The 21,610-nt window shown below is 41.2% G+C and overlaps 1 long non-coding RNA gene across 7 annotated transcripts in view; it reads right to left on the reverse strand.

Moving 5' to 3' along the window:
- The window catches only part of LOC125752815 (uncharacterized), a 48,831-nt gene that overhangs the window by 6,063 nt on the left and 21,158 nt on the right, over nt 1-21,610 (reverse strand). The window contains exons 2-4 of one of the 7 annotated variants that reach the window (XR_007403202.1): nt 10,811-11,429; nt 5,442-5,587; nt 3,785-3,896 (exon numbers count right to left, since the gene is read on the reverse strand). This is a non-coding gene — a long non-coding RNA (uncharacterized LOC125752815). Of the gene's footprint in view, nt 1-2,354; nt 2,938-3,784; nt 3,938-4,558; nt 5,588-10,810; nt 11,430-21,610 lie in introns of those variants that run through there. The other 6 variants (XR_007403203.1, XR_007403198.1, XR_007403199.1 and 3 more) reach the window with 6 other exon arrangements.

The raw sequence follows: 21,610 nt of genomic DNA on the forward strand, positions 1-21,610 counted from the left end.
GAAAGAGATGCAGTATTTCCAAAGTCATTCTATGAGGCCAGTATCACCATGATTCCAAAACCAAAGACCCCACCAAAAAGGAGGATTATAGACCAATATCCCTGATGAACACAAGCAAAAATTCTCAATGAGATACTAGCCAATAGGATCCAACGGTACATTAAGAAGATTATTCACCATGACCAAGTGGGGTTCATTCCCGGAATGTAAGGCTGGTTCAACACTCTTAAAGCAATCAATGTGATAGATCATATTAACAAGAGAAAAAAAATATGATCCTCTCAATAGATGCAGAGAAAGCATTTGACAAAATACAGCATTCATTCCTCATCAATCAGAGTGTAGGGATAGAGGGAACATTCCTCAACATCTTAAAAGCCATCTATGAAAAGCCCACAGCAAATACAGCATTCATTCCTACATCATCAGAGTGTAGGGATAGAGGGAACATTCCTCAACATCTTAAAAGCCATCTATGAAAAGCCCACAGCAAATATCATTCTCAGTGGGGAAACACTGAGAGCCTTTCCACTAAGATCAGGGGATCTTCCCCTGAGAACAGGGATGTCCACTCTCACCACTGCTATTCAACATAGTACTGGAAGTCCTAGCCTCAGCAATCAGAGAACAAAAAGAAATAAAAGGCATTCAAATAGGCAAAGAAGTCAAACTCTCCCTCTTCACAGATGACATGATTCTCTACATAGAAAACCCAAAACATTCCACCCCAAGATTGCTGGAACTCATACAGCAATTCGGCAGTGCGGCAGGATACAAAACCAATGCCCAGAAATCAGTGGCATTTCTATACACTAACAATGAAACTGAAGAAAGATAAATTAAGGAATCAATCTCATTTACAATTGCACCCAAAAGCATTAAGATACCTAGGAATAAACCTAACCAAAGAGGTAAAGGATCTATACCCTAAAAACTGCAGAACACTTCTGAAAGAAATTGAGGGAGACACAAAGAGATGGAAAAATATTCCATGCTCATGGATTGGAAGAATTAATATTGTGAAAATGTCAATGTTACCCAGGGAAATTTACACATTTAGTGGAATCCCTATCAAAATCCCATGGACTTTCTTAAGAGAGTTGGAACAATTTATTGTAAGATTTGTATGGAATCAGAAAAGAGCCCAAATAGGGGAATATTAAAAAAGAAAACAATAGCTGGGGGTATCACGATGCCAGATTTCAAGTTGTACTACAAAGCTGTGGTCATCAAGACAGTGTGGCACTGGCACAAAAACAGACACATAGATCAATGGAACAGAATAGAGAATCCAGAAGTGGACTCTCAACTCTATGGTCAACTAATATTTGACAAAGCAGGAAAGACTATCCACTGGAAAAAGGACAGTCTCTTCAATAAATGGTGCTGGGAAAATTGGAAAGCCACACATAGAAGAATGAAACTAGACCATTCTCTTACACGATACACAAAGATAAACTCAAAATGGATGAAAGATCTAAATGGGAGACAAGATTCCATCAAAATCCTAGAGGAGAACACAAGCAACACCCTTTTTGAACTTGGCCACAGCAACTTCTTGCAAGATACATCCACGAAGGCAAAGGAAACAAAAACAAAAAATGAATTATTGGGACTTCATCAAGATTAAAAGCTTCTGTACAGTAAAAGAAACTGTCAACAAAACTACAAGACAGGGCAGCCCTGGTGGCTTAGCGGTTTAGCAACGCCATCACCCGGGGTGTGATCCTAGAGACCCGGGAAGTCCCACATCGGGCTCCCCGCATATAGCCTGCTTCTCCCTCTGCCTGTGTCTCTGCCTCTGTCTCTCTGTGAGTCTCTCGTGAATAAATAAATCTTTTTAAAAAAACTACAAGACAACCTACAGAATTGGAGAAGATATTTGCAAATGATATATCAGATTAAGGGTTAGTATCCAAGATCTATAAAAGACTTATTAAACTCAACAGCAAAGAAACAAACAATCCAATCATGAAATGGGCAAAAGACATGAACAGAAATCTCACAGAGGAAGACATAGACATGGCCAACAAGCACATGAGAAAATGCTCCACATCACCAGCCATAAGGGAAATACAAATCACAACCACAATGAGATCCCACCTCACACCAGTGAGAATGGGGAAAATTAACAAGACAGGAAACAACAAATGTTGGAGAGGATGTGGAGAAAGGGGCACCCTCCAGTACTGTTGGTGGGAATGTGAACGGGTGCAGCCACTCTGGAAAACGGTGTGGAGGTTCCTCGAAGAGTTAAAAACAGATTTGCCCTACGACCCAGCAATTGCACTCCTGGGGATTTACCCCAAAGATACAGATGCAGTGAAACACCGGGACACCTGCCCCCCATTGTTTATAGCAGCAATGTCCACAATAGCCAAACTGTGGAAGGAGCCTCGGTGTCCATCAAAAGACGAATGGATAAAGAAGATGTGGTCTATGTATACAATGGAATATTACTCAGCCATTAGAAACAACAAATACCTACCATTTGCTTCAACATGGATGGAACTGGAGGGTGTTATACTGAGTGAAATAAATCAATCTGAGAAGGACAAACATTATATGGTCTCATTCTTTGGGGGAAAATTAAAAATAGTGAAAGGGATGGAGGGGAAAAGAGAGAAAATGAGTGGGAAATATCAGTGAAGATGACACAACATGAGAGACTCCTAACTCTGGGAAATGAACAAGGGGTAGTGGGAGGGGAGGTGGGCGGGGGGATGGGGTGACTGGGTGATGGGCACTGAGGGGGGCACTTGACAGGATGAAAACTAGGTGATAGGCTCTATGTTGGAATATTGAATTCCAATTTAAAAACTGAAAGAAAAAAAAAACAAGCTCGCCTTTTATCAGAAAGAACTCCCATCTGCAATAGTCAGGACACAGGCTTCTGTGTTTGTCTCATCTTCACCAAAGCTCTGTAGTTTGACCTGTCTGGCTTGATAAAAATTATAGGTCAAAGTCTACAGAATGTATAACAGCATCACACTTCCCACCCCACACACTCTGACCCCAGAATAATGGGCTCACAGTTGCACCAAAAAGAGAATCTTCTCAAGGTACACAAATCACACACTGGCTTCCAATTTTTGGACCCAGATGAACAGCCTCTCACACAAAGACAACAGTGCCATAAAATCCACCTGCAAAACTCCTTGCTAATTCAGTTGATGGTGCTTAGATTAGAGACCTCTAGAGCCCTGTTCCCCACCTGGACCTCACAGAGTTTCTGCTTACATCCCTTACAAATGTTATTCTTTCTGTGAAGTTGTGGCGTCCAGCTTTGCTGGGGTCAGTTTTATTGTCCAGGGTACAAAATAGAGTAATAAACATGTAGAGACGCGGATTCCTGTTTGGAACTAAGAATACTCCTTGTTCAGTGTACAGGTCATACTGGAAAATTTCAAAGCCTTTACTGTCAAGAAATAATCTTTCTAAGATTTTGCATTTTCGAGATATTTTAGATAATTTTAAGAAATTATGAGGCAAGCAACCAAGCAGAAAAAAACCTTTTAAGTTTTCATGTTAAGTTTTGCAGCAAATAGTAATATTCCAAATTCAAACATTCTAAAGAATAATTTTGAAAAAAAAAACATTTCAAAACTGATATACAATAAAATAAAAACCATGACAGATTAATAATTTGCACCATATTACTACACACTGAGCTTTCACATAAAAAATGTGTATTTGATTTTTTTTGTAGTACAGTTAGTTGACAAATAGTGTTAAATAATGTGTTTCTTTATTTAACATGGGTTATGAATATTTTGACACTCACCTTAACATTTATAATATTGTCTTATATTTTCCTTTTTGTCTTCATAGTGACATTTTTCATTATTGTGGCTTGTCTTTCTGAATTCATTCACTAGCAACGTTCATTAGGGAGGCTGGAATTTTCAAGAGGAAGAATCAGGATTGCTTTGGCTAACTTATAACATCAAGGAAAGAAAACATAAGAAAAAGAAAATAAAGTGACAAGTAAGAAATTATGGTATTTGGGCTATTATACTCTTACTTCTATCTCTTGTCATGAGCAACTGAGACTCTCCGCAGAGTTCAGGATTTGCTCTCCATAGCATTTTTACACAATAGCTATTCCACTCTCAGTACAAAATCTTACTCTTGGAAGATTTCCTAGGAGATACAGAGCCTGAGCTTTTCTGCGTAATCACACCTGGAATTGTATTTATCAGTTATTTTTCAATTCAGTATGACTTTGGCTTTTAATTACCTGAGATTCAAAGAACTATAAACTCTATGCTTCAGTTTCTCCAGGATTTTGTTTGAGGACAGTGACTTTAGTTGTGAGGTAATTTGAAGTTGACACAATTTTCATGAATGACTCAATATGACATAACCTCAAGCAGACACATGAAGAATCATCAGTATGTCTCTATTGTACTGAAGGGTCTCATATATAACACATGACATGTGTGTGTCTGTCAATCGATCAATAGATCTATCTATCTTTATCTGAGGAATGGAGAGAAATATGACAGGATACACTCCAAACTGTAAAAAAGGGGTTACCACAAATCATACTCATTACCTGAAGCCTAAAATTCTGTCTTTCTTCTTTCATATTCTCTACCATGTGACTCTTAGTTCTCTTCCTGTAAGTGAGAGAATCTTCCTACTTGGCAGGTTTTTTGCTTTCAACTTCTCATAGAGCATAATTCAGAAGGTCCCAGGGTGATTTTATTTTAAATCATTATTAAACAGTCTTAAACCATCAGCCTGGAAACAGGAGACCCCATAGACTCTAGAACATCTCCAGTTCTTCCCGTGATTTGGAGATCCTCCGCCACTCAGCTGCAATTGGGAGTGTCAGCTGTTTCCCCCGGGACCTTCCTGCAGACAGGAATTCAAGCAGAAGGGCCATTCACCTGCCAGAAATGGACACTGGCCACTACACCTTCACGTCTCTGCTGGTTTCACAGAAGGGCAGGACTCTGAGCACTGTCTTCCCACAGATCCTCACTTTCTCAGTTCGATGCTCTCCTTCTGCTCAGATGATGTTCACAGGTACTGTTCTTTTTCATCACTCTGAGGAAACTACAGATACATCTGAGTTGTTCTTCAGGCTCCTGACAACTGACCATTTATCTTGATGTGGAGAGGAACATTTTGCCTCCTTCCTAAGTGTCATGGAACTGCTCAGAGGAGAACATTTGTTGTGTCATTCTGTTGAGTCAAACTGTGGTGTACCATTTGGATAGATTTTAGTGGTCATTTCAGTTCAGATGTTTCTGTCTGTGTGTGTGTGTGTGAGTGTGTGTGTGTGTGTGTGTGTGTGTGTGTGTGTTCTGGAGAACGAATTAACTACTTAAATAATTTGGGGACAATGTGTCACCCCCGTATGGGGAAAAATGAGTTTAATTGTCTTACTTCATACATGAAACTAACTTTTCAAAACACGACTTTAAACTTACAGAAGAAAATATTGAGATATGAGTACAGGGTAGGAAGATCAGATCCAGGAAAGCATATCTCGCTCTCATTCTCTTTTCTTCTGATCATGGAAACAATCCTAAGAGCATTAATTTCCAAACCCCTCCATTATACAATGATTAGGTCACTGTAAAATGAAACAAAAGAAAATTTAAAAGCCACAATCTAGGAGCCTTCCACATCAGTACTTTATGAGAATCATCAGGGAGTATCCACTGGGAAATAAGGAAACAGCAGTCTGGAAAATGACCTGGAACCTTGCTTTGGAGAGAAATATAAAGGGAGGAAACCAAGTATATTGGCTCTAATCTTCAAGGAAAACATAGAAAAGTGCTTGAACATGTAATTCTAATAAAACCCCCATCTTCATAAAATCAGAGCATTGCCTCCAAAATCTGGGGAGGTAGCCTAGGGCAGCTAATCACCCTCAGAGGAGGTTTGTATGAGAACTGCAGCTCTGTGGGACAAGGGTCAGTGCTGCAGATAGGAACACTTGCAGCCATATCAGGCTGACGTCCAGGCTGGGAAGAAATCCACATCGTGTCCACTGTCCTTGAACCCACAGGAGACCCTAGAGGTCAGAGTGGGAGTTAGATAGGATGCAAGGCTTTAGAACCTGCTTGAATTCCCCCAGCCTCTGAAACAATGGTGGTCCTCCAGAATTTCTGATTTATGTCTGTGACATACGAGAAAATATAGAGATTGGTCTCTGCTCCCAGCCCCTGACAGAGCTCCTAAAAGGCTTATAATTTCCTAGGAGATAAAAGCTCTAGAGAATCTTTCATTCTGTGAGATTGCCCCTGAATGGGCTCCAGGATGGGCACTGGTCACCAGAAAGACCAAGCCATGATTAGAACCATGGAATTTGCTGCCCCATTTCCCATCCAGTAAGGGGAGAGGAGCTTGACACATAGATAATAATCGATCATGTCTAGGTAAGCAAGCCTCCACGAGTCTCAAGAGTGCAAGGTTTAGAGAGCTTCCACACAGATGAACAATCCACAGAGAGAAAGAGATGCACTCCATCTCCACAAGGACAGAAGCTGCTGTACACAGGACCCTCCCAGACCTCACCCTATGTATCTCCATCTAGCTCTTCATCTGTATCTTGATCATATCCTTGAATAAACTGGTAAACATAAATAGGTGTTTCTCTCAGTTCTGTGAGCTCCTCTAGCAAAGCATCACACATGTGGAGGGAAGCCTGGGAACCCCCTCCTAAAAATGGTATTGGGAGCGGTCCCTTCATCTCTCCCATCAGACAAGGAGACCCTGATGGGCTAGTCCTTCTCAACCTCGGGCCTCCAGGCCACCTTGAAGAGCTGCAGGCAGTATGCTGTGGAGGATGAAGTATGGACATGAAAGCCAACTGGGAACAGACCCACACCCAAGAGGCTGTGGTCCTTGGGAAACTCCATCATGAAATTGCATATGGGGTCGTCAACACATCTGGTCAGGGACAGCCACCTGGCTTATATGGACCGGAGCTTCTCCTCTACCGGGTGGTTCTTTGTACCCAGTCTCTGCAAGAGTGGTGACACCTCCACAGTCTACAGGCGTTTTGGCATTCTCCTTAAATACCCACATGGGATGGATATAGCCCCAAGGTTGAAATCTTCCCTGAAACAAGAGAAACATCTCTTTCTCTCCTGTAACAAAGTTAAAAACTTTCTCTAATATAAAACACATTTCTAGAGTAATGGCAAAAATAAAGTTATAGACTCTTCATACTTTCAAGAAAGAGCAAAAATAAAACAAACTGGGGATATCTGTGGAGAAATTAGGAAAAATTATGAAAAGTCAGCTTCTCTGAAGGTGGATCAAGAATGAATAAAGGTACAGCAGGGGGTAAAAGATAAAATCCTGCATAAGGGCCTGGCCCATGTGCCCCAATTTGTATCCTCTCTGGAGACCTACCAGTTGTGGGTCCCTCTGGGGGATCGGCTTAGGCTTTGGTTGTCCTGCATCCCTGCTCAACTCCCTCATGTGCCCAATCTTGCTTTAGAGACGCTGATCTCAAGAACATTCCTCAACCACTGTCCCCATGCTACCTTACACATGAATCTGCTTTCCAGGGAATGATGCCTGGAACCAGGGATGTCAGTGAGTAGCACAGACCAGCTTGTCATACTAACTTTCATAGGCAGAAGGTGTACAATTTCCACAATATACAAGGACAGAATGTTGTCAGAAAGAGGCATCTGTGGCAGTAGATGCTTAAGCACATATTAGTAGAAATTAAGTCAATGTGCAGACTCTTAGTGTATATTTTGTCTCTGTAACTGCAAAACTCTAGGTCAGGGGAGCTGAAGCCTAAAGTCACTGCTTCTGATTCAGGTCCTAGACCTAAGCCAGTTAAAGTCTCAAGCTCATTGATTGAAGGGAAGGCCAGGTCTCACATGAAGGACACTGAGTGGGACACTGAATCTGTTTTGTCACAGATTCATCAAGAAAATTTTGCCTCCTTTTTTTCCCTAAGGAACTCAAGGATTGGGGCCTGAGCTAAAAATGCTTCCTCTCCTCCCTGATGAGAACACTCATAAATAGAGAGCAGGGCTTTGGAATATCTAGATCGTTGAAGCCCAATGGTTGAGAAGTAACTTGTAAAGTCAGAAGATCAACACATTCACAGGTGTATGAATCAGGTTATTTATCTGTACAGATTATCCCCCAGTGGTGACCATTTACAAATATTTAGAAAAGGTGACCCATTTCAATCACAAGTCCCAAGAATCTACTCAACAGAACTGAAGCTGGGGATGCTCCCTCTGCTGGATGTCTTGATCTCAGTTTTCGCACAAAAAAAAGCTCGCCCCTAGGTGTCCATTGAAAGATGAATGGATAAAGAAGCTGTGGTCTATGTATACAATGGAATATTCCTCAGCCATTAGAAACGACAAATAGGGATCCCTGAGTGGCGCAGCGGTTTGGCGCCTGCCTTTGGCCCAGGGCGCGATCCCAGAGACCCGGGATCGAATCCCACGTCGGGCTCCCGGTGCATGGAGCCTGCTTCTCCCTCTGCCTGTGTCTCTGTCTCTGTCTCTCTCTCTCTCTGTCTCTCTCTCTCTCTCTCTCTGTGACTATCATAAATAAATAAATAAATAAAAATTAAAAAAAAAAAAGAAACGACAAATACCCACCATTTGCTTCAACAGGGATGGAACTGGAGGGTGTTATGCTGAGTGTTATGCTAAGTCATTCAGAGGACAAACATTATATGGTCTCATTCATTTGGGGAATATAAAAAATAGTGAAAGGGATGGAGGGGAAGAGAGAGAAAATGAGTGGGAAATATCAGTGATGGTGACAGAACACGAGAGACTTTAACTCTGGGAAACGAACAAGGGGTAGTGGGAGGGGATCTGGGCAGGGGGATGGGGTGACTGGGTGACGGGCACTGAGGGGGGACTTGATAGGATGAGAACTGGGTGATATGCTATCTGACGGCAAATTGAGTCCCAATAAAAAAATTTAAAAAAAAAAAAAAGCTCGCCTTTTATCAGAAAGAACTTCCATTTAGGTTAGTCAGGAAACAAGCTTCTGTGTTTGTCTCATCTGCACCAAAGCACCATAGGTTGAGCATCTGGCTTGATAAAATTTATAGGTCAAAGTCTACAGAATGTATAACAGCATCACACTTCCCACCCCACACACTCTGATCCCAGGATAATGGGTTCACAGTTGCACCAAAAAGAGAATCTTCTCAAGGTACACAAATCACACACTGACTTCCACTTTTATGGACCCAGATGAACAGCCTCTCGCACAGAGACAACAGTGCCATAAAATCCACCTGCAAAACTCCTTGCTAATTCAGTTGATGGTGCTTAGATTAGAGACCTCTAGAGCCCTGTTCCCCACCTGGACCTCACAGAGTTTCTGCTTACATCCCTTACAAATGTTATTCTTTCTGTGAAGTTGTAGCGTCCAGCTTTGCTGGGGTCAGTTTTATTGTCCAGGGTACAAAATAGTGTGTAAACATGTAGAGACGCAGATTGCTGTTTGGAACTAAGAATACTCCTTGTTCAGTGTACAGGTCATACTGGAAAATTTCAAAGCCATTACTGTCAAGAAATAATCTTTCTAAGATTTTGCATTTTCGAGATATTTTAGATAATTTTTAAAAATTATGAGACAGGCAACCAAGCAGAAAAGACTTTTTAAGTTTTCATGTTAATTTCTGTAGCAAATAGTAATATTCCAAATTCAAACATTCTAAAGAATAATTTGGAAAAATATGTTCAAAACCGATATACAGTAAGTAAAAAAAAACCATGACAGATGAATAATTTGCAGCCATATTTCCACACGCTGAGCTTTCACATAAAAATGTGTAATGTGATTCGTTTTTGAAGTACAGTTGAGAAATAGTGTTACACAATGTGATTCTTCACTTAACATGGGTTATGAATATTTTGACACTCACCATAACAGTTATAATAATGTCTTGTATTATCCTTTTTGTCTTTGTCCTGATATTTTTCATTATTGTGGCTTATCTTTCTGAATTCATTCACTAATAGGATTCATTAGGAAGACTGAAATTTTTTTTTAATTGGAGTTCAATTTGCCAACATATAGCATAACATCCAATGCTCATCCCATCAAGTGCCCCTCTCAGTGCCTGTCACCCAGTCACCCCCACCCCCTGCCCACCTCCCTTTCCACCACCCCTTGTTCAATTCCCAGAATTAGGAGTCTCTCATGTTCTGTTACCCTCACTGATATTTTCTCTCATTTTCTCTCCTTTCCCCTTTATTCCCTTTCACTATTTTTTATATTCCCCAAATGAATGAGACCATATAATGTTTGTCCTTCTCTGTTTGACTTATTTCACTCAGCATAATACCCTCCAGTCCCATCCAACTCGAAGCAAATGGTGGGTATTTCTCATTTCTAATGGCCAAGTAATATTCCATTGTATACACAGACCACAGCTTCTTTATTCATTCAATTCGATGGACACCTAGACTCCTTCCACAGTCTGGCTATTGTGAACATTGAGGCTGAAAATTTAAAGAGGAAGATTCAGGATTGCATTGGCTAGCTTATAACATGGATCAAGGAAGAAAACATAAGAAAAAGTAAATAAAGTGACACCTAAGAAATTATGGGACTTGGGCTATTATACTCCTATCTCAATTTGTCGTGAGCACCTGGGACTCTCCACAGAGTTCAGGATTTGCTCTCCACAGCATTTTTACACAATAGCTATTCCACTCTCAGTACAAAATCTTACTCTTGGAAGATATCCTAAGAGATACAGAGCCTGAGCTTTTCTGTGTAATCACACCTGGAATTGTATTTATCAGTTATTTTTCAATTCAGTATGACTTTGGCTTTTAATTACCTGAGACTCAGTAGAACTACAAACTCTATGCTTTCAGTTTCTCCAGGATTTTGTTTGAGGACAGTGACTTTAATTGGGAGGTAACTTGAGGTTGACACAATTCTCACAAATATCTCAATATGATAACGTCAAGCAGACACATGAAGAATCATCAGGTTCTGTCACTGTTGTAATGAAGGGTCTCATATATACCACATGGCATGTGTGTGTGTCTATCGATCGATCAATCAATCGATCTATCTTTATCTGGGGAAGGAGAGAGAAGTGTGACAGGATACACTCCAGACAGTAAAAAAGGGTTACCACAAATCATACTCATTACATGAAGCATAAAATACGGTCGTCTTCCCTATTCTCTTCCATGTGATTATTAGTTCTCTTCCTGTAAGTGAGAGAATCTTCCTCCTTGACAAGGTGTTTTTACTTTCATCTTCTCATAGAGCATAATTCACAGGGTCCCAGGGTGAGTTTATTTTAAATCATTATTAGACAGTCTTAAACCATCAGCCTGGAAACAGGAGACCCCATAGACCCTAGAACTATCTCCAGTTCTTCCCTTGATTTGGAGATCCTCCGCCACTCAGCTGTAGTTGGGAGTGTCAGCTGTTTCCCCTGGGACCTTAGCAGACAGGAATCCAAACAGGAGGGCCTTTCACCTGCCAGAAATGGACACTGGCCACTACACCTTCACGTCTCTGCTGGTTTCACAGAAGGGCAGGACTCTGAGCACTGTCTTCCCACAGATCCTGACTTTACCCTTCGATCCTCCTTCCTACTCAGGCAGTAAAGAATTTGTCTCTATTAGCTTTCCTCCCAGCACAGAAGACCTTTTAAGCTACTACACTGGCAGGAGAGGGACCTGCACCTGCCTGTGCCTCTTTCCACTCTGCCACACCCACCAGGGGATTTGCATATTGTCCCCTGGGGAGGACCTTCCCTTGAAAGTCTGAGATAAAGGTCAGCTCTAGGCTTGTCTTTACTTACTAGGGCTCCTCAGCTCAGCTTCTCAAGATGAGGTTCCCTTCTCAGCTCCTGGGGCTGCTGATGCTCTGGATCCCAGGTAAGGACAGGGCGGGGATGAGGAAAGACATGGGGGTGCGGATGGTCAGCTCCCCTGGTGCTGCTTTTCTCCCTGTGTATTCTGTGCATGCGGGAGATTGCCCTCCAACGAGGAGAATTTAATTTTTAGACCTGTGAAAATTAAGAAGAAAGTAAAAGATACGAAGAACGGTACTTTAGTGAGATGCTAAAGAAGAAAGAAGCCACTCAGTCTTGCTCTCTTGGGTTTTCCATGATAATTGAATACATTTAAAACATAAAACAAAACACAAAGTATGATTTAGCCTAAAATGTAAAAAACTCAAAGTAATAGAAATGTTTTATACTGTTTCTAACACAACTTGTACTTATCTCTCGATATTTTAGGATCCGGTGGGGATATTGTCATGACACAGACGCCACCGTCCCTGTCTGTCAGCCCTAGAGAGCCGGCCTCCATCTCCTGCAAGGCCAGTCAGAGCCTCCTGCACAGTAATGGGAACACCTATTTGTATTGGTTCCGACAGAAGCCAGGCCAGTCTCCAGAGGGCCTGATCTATAAGGTGTCCAACCGCTTCACTGGCGTGTCAGACAGGTTCAGTGGCAGCGGGTCAGGGACAGATTTCACCCTGAGAATCAGCAGAGTGGAGGCTGACGATGCTGGAGTTTATTACTGCGGGCAAGGTATACAGTTTCCTCGCACAGTGGTTCAGCCCTGAACACAAACCTCTCTGTTTGGCCTGTCAGCACTGCCCAATGTGTTCCTTGAGTGGGGAGCAGGCGCCGCAGAGTGTCTGAGTTGGCGTCAGTGGCAGATGTTGGAGAACCCAGGGCAGTAATGTGCAGCTGAGTGCTCTGGCCCATGTTACAGCCCCATCAGCTGCAGCAGCCTTTGCGGGGCAGAAGCAGCTCAAGAACGGAGGTGATGCAAGTGCTCTCTGAGCAACAGGCTGGAGGGAGAGCTCACTTGTATCTCATCCCCACCCCTCTCTCCTTGTGCTTGGTTATTACATTTAGAGAGCCTGAGAGTCAGAAAATTGAGGCATATTTGTGACAATCCAAGTCAAATACATTTTGACGCAAACAAAATTGTTATAGTTTTTTGACAGGAGATATTCAGTACCGTTCAGTATTCATTTTTTTCCCCAGTCTCTGAATTTCTTCTTTCTCATTACACTAATTGCTCTATTACTGTGTTCTCTGGATAGCATTATATGTGCTATTCCCACAGGAAATATGGCTGAGAACAATTAGTACAATTGTTTGTTCAAGCACTTTATTTATTATACAAATAAACTTTGTAAATTCAAGCAGATATGAGGTCCTAATTCTGTTAAAAAGTAGTGATACACACACACACTCACACACACACACACACCTCACATACTTATTTATATACACTGGAATATTACTCTGCCATAAAAAAGACATCTTCTTATTTGCAACAACATGAAAAGTCATTGAGAGTCTAATGTTAAGTGGAATAAGTCAGACAAAGAAAGACAGATACCATACGATTTCATTTATATGTAGAATCTACATCTTTGGTTAGGTTTATTCCTAGGTATCTTATGCTTTTGGGTGCAATTGTAAATGGGATTGACTCCTTAATTTCTCTTTCTTCAGTCTCATTGTTAGTGTATAGAAATGCCACTGACTTCTGGGCATTGATTTTGTATACTGCCACGCTACCGAATTGCTGTATGAGTTCTAGCAATCTTGGGGTGCTGGGAAAATTGGACATCCACATGCAGAAGAATGAAACTAGACCACTCTCTTTCACCATACACAAAGATAAACTCAAAATGGATGAAAGATCTAAATGTGAGACAAGATTCCATCAAAATCCTAGAGAAGAACACAGGCAACACCCTTTTTGAACTCGGCCATAGTAACTTCTTGCAAGATACATCCACGAAGGCAAAAGAAACAAAAGCAAAAATGAACTATTGGGACTTCATCAAGATAAGAAGCTTTTGCACAGCAAAGGATACAGTCAACAAAACTCAAAGACAACCTACAGAATGGGAGAAGATATTTGCAAATGACATATCAGATAAAGGGCTAGTTTCCAAGATCTATAAAGAACTTATCAAACTCAACACCAAAGAAACAAACAATCCAATCATGAAATGGGCAAAAGACATGAACAGAAATCTCACAGAGGAAGACATAGACATGGCCAACATGCACATGAGAAAATGCTCTGCATCACTTGCCATCAGGGAAATACAAATCAAAACCACAATGAGATACCACCTCACACCAGTGAGAATGGGGAAAATTAACAAGGCAGGAAACAACAAATGTTGGAGAGGATGCGGAGAAAAGGGAACCCTCTTACACTGTTGGTGGGAATGTGAACTGGTGCAGCCACTCTGGAAAACTGTGTGGAGGTTCCTCAAACAGTTAAAAATATACCTGCCCTACGACCCAGCAATTGCACTGTTGGCATTTACCCCAAAGATACAAATGCAATGAAACGCCGGGACACCTGCACCCCGATGTTTATAGCAGCAATGTCCACAATAGCCAAACTGTGGAAGGAGCCTCGGTGTCCAACGAAAGATGAATGGATAAAGAAGATGTGGTTTATGTATACAATGGATTATTACTCAGCTATTAGAAATGACAAATACCCACCATTTTCTTCAACGTGGATGGAACTGGAGGGTATCATGCTGAGTGAAGTAAGCCAGTTGGAGAAGGACAAACATTATATGTTCTCATTCATTTGGGGAATATAAATAATAGTGAAAGGGAATATAAGGGAAGGGGGAAGAAATGTGTGGGAAATATCAGAAAGGGAGACAGAACGTAAAGACTCCTAACTCTGGGAAACGAACTAGGGGTGGTGGAAGGGGAGGAGGGCGGGGTGTGGGAGTGAATGGGTGACGGGCACTGGGGGTTATTCTGTATGTTAGTAAATTGAACACCAATAAAAAATAAATTAAAAAAATAAAAAAATTAAAAATAAAAAAAAATAAAAAAAATATATATGTAGAATCTAGAAACCAAACAAACAAACAAGAACCCCAGAACAGAAAGGCAAAAAGACCCATGAATACAGAGAACACACTGGTGGTGGCAAGACGGAAAGAGGATCAGAGGATGGAAAAAATTCATGAAGGAGAGTGGGAGGTATATGGAATGAACAAAATCTAGTCACACGGATGAAAGGTACAGCACAGGGAATATAATCAAGGATTTCGTAATAGCGTTGTGTAGGGATAGATGGTAATTACACTTGTGGTGACATAACATGACATAGACATGTCAAATCACACCTAAACCAACATAGCACTGTGTTCCAAATATACTTCAATAACAAAACAACATACACACACAAAGAACTTAAATCGAGAAGTTTTATATTTGCCTCAATTACCTTTATCTGAGACAAAATAAAGGAATCTCACAGTGGGTCCTGAGAATACAACACAACCTGAAAGGTGTAGACCATAGAATGTAATTCATATACCACAGCTAGGGTAGAGAGTGGTGTGAAAGTTTTTCCCCAAAAGTAACATTTTAACACCAGATAGCCTAAATACTCTTTTGGAAATGACAAATTTGGTACTATTTTGAAAATGGTTTCAAGCACTAGACAGATACATTATTTTTTACAGATGTGGTCTTACCTGAAAAGGAATCTGAATTCATATTCTGTTCAAATGTATGCTTTGAGTAGATCTCAATTAAAACAATCCTCAAAAATTTTATCTGTCCTTATCTAAAAGCATATCCATTACCTGTCCATTTCACCTATTCATCCCTCGTCCCCTCTAGCCCCTGGCAACCGCTCAACACTTTGCTGTTTCTATGGACCGTAGACTATGCCTTTTTGAGCTGAATAGTATTTCATTGTCCAGATGCATCATAGTTTATTTATCCATTCATCTTGGGAAGAAATGTGAGTTACAACAAGTATTAAACTTATGAAGAAATCTGTATATATGTTGGTGTACAGGTTTTTCCGTAGACATGAGTTTTCAACTCCTTAGGGTAAATACCTAAAAGTCTGATTGCTGAATTGTGTGATAAGAGTATGTTTAGTTCTGTAAGAAAATGCCAAACTGTTTTCCAAAATGGCTGCTCCTTTTTGCATTTCCAGCAGCAGGGAATGCTAATCTGTGTCCCTCAAAATGCTCACTTGCATTTGGAGCTGTGATCTAGATTGTGGCCACAACAGTAAGTGTGGAGTAGCATCTCCGGTTTGCATTTCCTTAACAACGCATAAATTTGGAACATTTTTTCTGTGCCTTGTTTCATATCTGTCTTCTCCTTTCTGATGCGGTGTCTGTTCAGATCTTTTCCCATTTCTAATTGGATTATTTCTTATGGTTGAGTTTTAAGTGTTCTTTGTAAATTTTAGGTAACAGCCTTTGTCACAGGTGTTTTTGCATATATGTTCTCCCAGCGTGTGACTTGTCTCCTTACACACTGGATAATGTCTGGGCCCACAGTAATTTTATTGGTGCAACCGGATCTTACATTACATGCATTAATAAATAATGTATTACCATGTCACAATTTTCAAATTTTGATTATTCGTATTTGAATTTAATTAGTTTCCTTAGTATTCCTATGGTATTCTTTTATTTTTAAAAACATTTTTAAAGAGGGCATGATAGATCATATTTGACCTCACAGAGGTCCAAGCACAAAGACATTAGAAACACCTGGAAGACTTCCCCTCCACATCCCTACTTCTCAACCCCTAACTCTACTGCTACTGAAATTTTGTTCTTTACAATAAAACTATTCTTGCTTTTCTGACACAAGGAGATCTTGCCAGTCGCTTTCTTTGGGGGCCGGAGGGTGGGAGGACTTGGGGGTTCTGCTGCCACTTTACACACTGAGATCTTGACACCATATGTAACTCTAAATGCTGGAGAGAAAACACTGCGAAAATCATGGAGAGATTGGAAAATCAAGGACTGGTGGCTGGACCACCTTACAAGGCAAGTCACTTGTGTGTAAAAGTTACACACAATTATCAGTGTGTGTAAAACCCTATAGCATTGTGGATTGCTGTCTCTTCTCGTTGGCTATTCTCAGTAAACATAGCCCTTCACTGAAATGTCATTTCCTTGGACATTATTTATTTTCAGGAGACAGATTCTTTTAAAAGATGTTATATTCCTATATAATGAGGAATCCAGGGGATCCCTGGGTGGCGCAGCGGTTTAGCGCCTGCCTTTGGCCCAGGGCGCGATCCTGGAGACCCAGGATCGAATCCCACGTCGGGCTCCCGGTGCGTGGAGCCTGCTTCTGTCTCTGCCTGTGTCTCTGCCTCTCTCTCTCTTTCTCTCTTTGTGACTATCATAAATAAATAAAAATTAAAAAAATTAAAAAAAAAATGAGGAATCCATGTAAAATTTCCCTGTTTACTCACAGAAGATGACATTCACATGACTTTTGAACAACGTTTTTCTTCTCTTAAATGGACTTAGAAGCAGAAGTTTATTTCAAGGGAAAAGGGAGGAAGGTCAGAGTTCCCTCCGAAGCAGAACTCACTCATTTCCTAACAAGAACCTATATAGTTCAATTAATATTCTTCAATTTAGATATTACACTCTTTTTCCCTATTTGATTTTTCTAAAATAGGCAAGTGCATTTGTTACCAAAAAGACCTCAAAGTGAGCAAGGGGCCTGGGGCAGCCATTCCCTCCTGGGCTCTCCAAAGGGAAGGAGGGTTAAGAGTTAAAGTCCAGGTCTCTGCTATAAGAATTGCCCAATGGCTCTCTCTTGCCCTTGAATGAGTGCCCTTTACAACACCCACTGCTCAATGCACTGGAGTATGTGATAGGGGATTGGCTACCTATGAGGACACCGCAGGCCTCACAATCTCTGAAAGAGTGGTGTTCCTCCAGAATTTGTGACTTATGTCTGTGACATACTAGAAAATGTAGAGATTGGTCTCTGCTCCCAGCCCCTGACAGAGCTCCAAAAACCCTTACAATTTCCTAGGAGATAAAAGCTCTAGGATCATCTTTTATTCTGTGAAGATGCCCCTGAATGGGCTCCAGGATGGGCATTGGTCACCAGAAAGAGCAAGCCAGGATTAGAAACATGGAATTTGCTGCCCCATTCCACCATCTAGTGAGGGGAGAGGGGCTTGACACATAGATAATAATCGATCATGTCTAGGTAAGCAAGTCTCCACGAGTCTCAAGACTGCAAGGTTTAGAAAGCGTCCATATTGATGAACAATCCACACTGAGAAGGAGATGCACCCATCTCCACAGGGGCAGAAGCTGCTGTACACAGGACCCTTCCAGACCTCAACCTATGTGTCTCCATCTCGCTCTTCATCTGTATCTTTATCATATCCTTTAAGAAACTGGTAAACTTAAATAGGTATTTCAGTTCTGGGAGCTTCTCTAATAAAGAATCACACCTGTGGAGGGAAGCAAGGGAACTCCCTCCTAAAAATGGTCATGAGAGCAGTCCCTTCATCTCTCTCATTAGACAAGGAGACTCCTGAAGGGCTAGTCCTTCTCAAGCCCGGGCTCCAGGCAACTTTGGAGAGCTACAGGCAGCTGCTGTGGAGGATGTAGTATGGACATGGAAGCCAAACGGGAGCAGACCCACACCCAAGAGGTAATGGTCCTTGGGAAACTCCATCATGAAAGTACTTGGCCTTGGCAACACATCTGCTTAGAGACAGCCACCTGGTCTATATGGACTGGAGCTTCTTCTCCTCCTCCAGGTGGTTTTTGTGCCCAGTATCTTCAAGAGTGGTGACACCTCCACAGTCTGCAGGGGTGTTGACATTCTCTTTAAATACCCACATGGGATGGATATAGCCCCATGGTTGAAATCTTCCCCGAGGGCAACCCCGGAGGCTCAGTGGTTTAGCGCCACCTTCGGCCCATGGCGTTATCCTGGAGACCCAGAATCGAGTTCTCCGTCGGGCTCCCTGCATGGGGCCTGCTTCTCCCTCTGCCCGTGTCTCTGCCTCTCTCTTTCACTCTCTCTCTCTGTGGGTCTCTAATAAATAAAAAATTAAAAAAGAATTTAAAAAAAAGAAATCTTCCCCAAAACAAGCTAAAAATCTCTTTCTTTCCAGTAACAAAGTTAAAAACTTTCTCTAATATAAAACAAATTTCTAGGGCAATGGCAAAAATTATGTTATACACTCTTCATACTTTCAAGAAAGAGAAAAATAAAACTGAAAATCAGGAAATCTGGGGAGAAATATAAAAAGATCATCTTCTCTGAAGGTGGATCAAGCATGATTAAAGGTTCAGCAGGAGAGTAAGAGAAGAAATCCTGGATAAGTGTCTGGCCCGTGTGCCCCAATTTGGCTCCTCTCTGGAGACCTACCAGCTCTGGGTCCCTCTGGGGGATCGACTTAGGCTTCCTTCTCCTGCATCCCAGCTCAACTCCCTCATGTGCCCAATACTGCTTTCTTTTCCAGAGACGCTGATCTCAAGAACATTCCCCAACCAGTGTCCCCATGCTACCTTCCACATGAGCCTACTTTCCAGGGAACGATGCCTGGGACCAGGCATGTCAGCGAGTAGCACAAGCCAGCTTGTCATATTAACCTTCATAGGCAGAAGGTGTACAATTTCCAAAATGTACAAGGACAGAATGTTGTCAGAAAGAGGCATCTGTGGCAGTAGATGCTTAAGCACATATTAGTAAAAATTAAATCAATGTGCAGACTCTTAGTGTTTTTTGTCTCTGTAACTGCAAAACTCTAGGTCAGGGGAGCTGAAGCCTAAAGTCACTGCTTCTGACTCAGGTCCTAGACCTAAGCCAGTTCAAAGTCTCAAGCTCAGTGATTGAAGGGAAGGCCAGATCGCAAACAAATGACACTAAAGTTCTGTCATAGGTAATATAGACAAAATCTTGTCTCCTTTTTTCCCTAAGGAACTCAGGGATCAGGGCCTGAGGTCAGAATGTTCCCTCCCCTCCCTGAGGAGAATACTCTCTGCTAGAAGTACACCAGGGGGAATGCAGTAAAAGAGATGTAGAATATTTATCTGGTAGAAAAGAGATGTGAATATTTATCTGGACTTAGTGTTTACTGTTTGAGAAATTAAATAGGGCAAAATTAATTGTTCATATGTAAATATTTAGGTGGCTAGGACGGTGCCCAAATCATCTTTTGTTGTTGCACTGAACGATATGTTAACGCTATGCAAATATGCATTCAATTCATACCTCTCTTATATATATAGAACAGGCAGTTCTATAAGGATATCACTTAAAGATCGAAATGAGTAGTGTCCTCATGTTTTCTTTCCTTTCCATCTCTCAAGTGAATCATATTTTCATAGAGGAAAAGTAAACAAACAAATAAAAAATCTGTCTCACATTCAAGCAGCAGAAGAATAATTTTTCCCTGACAAGAAAGCTGTAGGATTTCATTAGAACTCCTCAGGACAGAAGTTCCATCACTCACAGGAGAGACCTTGGGTTTGGAGATGCAAATTACTACAAAAAGTCAAGAATTTATAAAAATAGAATAGGAGGTGGATTATGCTCAAGGGGAATCTCTGTCTCAATTTCTGAAATAGACAGCGGTGACTGGGGGCCTTGCCAAAGGATTAACCTCGATATAAGAATAACCTCCTCAGTCAACAGAAGACATTCCTTCCATTTCTCCACAAGACTCAGATGAAATCCAAAATCTTTACAAAATGTATTCATTTATTCATTTGAAGGAAGAAGAGAGAAAAGAAATTAGAATATTGGGAAGAAATTTAGAGCTTGTAAATAGCAATCAGGGCTTTGGAGCATCTAGATTATTGAAACTTACATATAACCTTCTTCACAGGGTTCAGAAGGAACTTACAAAGTCAGAAGATCAATATATTCAAGATGTATATGAACTACCTATGAATCAGATTATTTATCTTCTAGATTATCTCCCCAGTGGTGACCACTTACAATTCTTTAGAAAAGGTGACCCATTTCAATTACAAGTCCCAAGAATCTACTCAACAGAACTGAAGTTGGGGATGCTCCCTCTGCTGGATGTCTTGATCTCATTTTTCAGACAAAGCACAAGCTCATTTTAACAGAAAGAACTTCCATTTGGGCTAGTCAGGACACAGGCCTCTGTGTTTGTCTCATCTTAACTAAAGCACTGTAGTTTGACATGTCTGGCTTGATAAAATTTATAGGTCAAAGTCTACAGAATGTATAACAGCATCACACTTCCCGCCCCACACACTCTGACCCCAGGTTAATGGGCTCACAGTTGCACCAACAAGAGAATCTTCTCAAGGTACACAAATCACACACTGGCTTCCACTTTTTTGGACCCAGATGAACAGCCTCTTGCACAGAGACAGCAGTGCCATAAAATCCACCTGCAAAACTCCTTGCTAATTCAGTTGATGGTGCTTAGATTAGAGACCGCTAGGGTCCTGTTCCCCACCTGGACCTCACAGAGTTTCTGCTTCCACCCCTTACAAATGCTATTCTTTCTGTGAAGTTGTAGCGTCCAGCTTTGCTGGGGTCAGTTTTATTGTCCAGGGTACAAAATAGAGTGTAAACATGTAGAGACGTGGATTCCTGTTTGGAACTAGGAATACTCTTCATTCAGTCTACAGGTCATATAGGAAAATTTCAAAGCCTTTATTGTCAAGAAAGAATTTTTCTAAGATTTTGCATTTTCGAGATATTTTAGGGCAAAAAAGTATGAGACAAGCAACCAAGCAGAGAAGACTTTTTAAGTTTTCATGTTAAGTTCTGTAGCAAATAGTAATATTCCAAATTCAAACATTCTAAGGAATAATT

The sequence above is a fragment of the Canis lupus genome, chromosome 17 (genome assembly GCF_003254725.2).
Source record: "Canis lupus dingo isolate Sandy chromosome 17, ASM325472v2, whole genome shotgun sequence".
NCBI classification, from domain to species: domain Eukaryota; kingdom Metazoa; phylum Chordata; class Mammalia; order Carnivora; family Canidae; genus Canis; species Canis lupus.